We start from the raw sequence: 1,586 nt of genomic DNA, 5'->3' as shown, positions 1-1,586 counted from the left end.
TCCATGCCACCACAGGGAAATGAGTGGTAGGGCCATGTTTCTGACATTCACATCCTCCAGGCAGATAACCTGCAACTCCTAATGTGCATGGTCTGCTCTCCCTAGTACTATGGTTGGCTATGGACAGGATCAACTCTCTTCTCATGTCTCTGGGGATAGCCTTCCCAAGATGCCCAGGAGAGGAGTGGGGCCAGTTCTGCATAGCCTTCAGATATCGACATGTCGCCAGTGGTAGCCCAAACCAGGGACATCTGTTTGGCCTTTGGTGGTAACAGACCCCTTCTGCTGCAGTGCCACCATGGTCCCAGGTGACATCACATCAGGTTGTTCCTCACTACCCTTGAATCTCCAGTTCTGCTTCTCTTTACTGTTACATCCTTACGTTTCTCTTTCTCTTTCACTTCTCTACTACTTACTTGATCCTCTTAGCAATACTCAGGGTCTCTGAGTGTCTGGAGTCATTTAAGGAGTGATCTCAGGATTGTTATGCCCTACTAATGCATGATGGTGCCAGGCAGGGGTCATCTCAAGCCTGTTCTGGTCATCTCCAAGCCTAGGAGGCACAATCTCAAGCTAGCTCCCTCTCTGGGCCCCATGGTGATCATTTCAGGCTCTCTCCTCTGTCAGTCAAAAAGAGTGATCATCTCTCTTGAGCTTACTCCTGCCTGGAGCCTGTGGTTCTAAGTGGGGTTCTTCTCTCTTCACATATCCAGCTTGCTTGCATACCTGGCACTGAAGTGGTGTTTGTCTCAGGTTAATTCCCTGTCCAGGCCCTCTGTCACCTGGGTGGTGGTGGTCTCACGCTTTTGTAAGGGAATTTTAGATTATTAATCGTTGAGGTGTGTGAGTGTAGACATAACCTCTCTCTCCTCTGCCACCCACTGACACATATGAGATACAACAATCAAACTTGCAACGCTTCTCGGGGCAGGAAAATTGGATTAATAGGTAAAATTCAATAATGTGGAGGTCATAGAAGGTTTATCCAACTTTCCAGAGAGCTGCTGAGGTCAGGCTGTATGTGAAAAGATCATATTTCCTTCAGGAGGACCCTGACAAGTCAATGCATGAATCTACCAAGATGAAGTCAAACCAACTCCAGTATGTTGGAGAAGCCAGGACTATGGTATATTCAGTGAGAAAAGAACTTGTCCCTGGAGACAAGTTACATTCATCAATGGTCAAAGTATAGTAGAAGGACTAAAAATGTTCTTAAAGACAAGACATCATCAAAAGCCCCTGATAAGGGTCAGAGGTTTCAGGCTTATTGTTTGCTCTCATAGGTCTTGGTCTTGCTTTGGTCCATTCTTTTCTTGGAATGTCCTCATTTCTCCCATTTAACATAGTGATATGCACTTTGTACAATGACATAAGTAAGTAACTAATTTGTTTTGGTTTTGCTTGAGTTCTCAGAAGAAAAACTGCACATACACTTCTGAACAGTTTCAAACTGTAAGATTCAGAGGGCTTTTAGACATCAACTAAGTTCATTTTTGCAATATGAGATGAGCATGAGAATTTGGAGACTCTAAGTGGGCGATGACCATTGAAAAGTGATTGGTTTGGGTGTTAGTTGACAAGAGTGA

General features: G+C 44.7%; 1 pseudogene; it reads right to left on the bottom strand.

Annotated features, from left to right (window-relative positions):
• Positions 1–815: 815 nt before the first annotated feature.
• On the bottom strand, positions 816–932 carry LOC115063512 (annotated as a pseudogene).
• Positions 933–1,586: the final 654 nt, after the last annotated feature.

Source organism: Mus pahari, chromosome 2, assembly GCF_900095145.1.
Source record: "Mus pahari chromosome 2, PAHARI_EIJ_v1.1, whole genome shotgun sequence".
Classification (NCBI taxonomy): domain Eukaryota; kingdom Metazoa; phylum Chordata; class Mammalia; order Rodentia; family Muridae; genus Mus; species Mus pahari.
The sequence above is the reverse complement of the archived record's forward strand: the minus strand, read 5'-3'. Positions and strand labels throughout refer to the sequence as shown.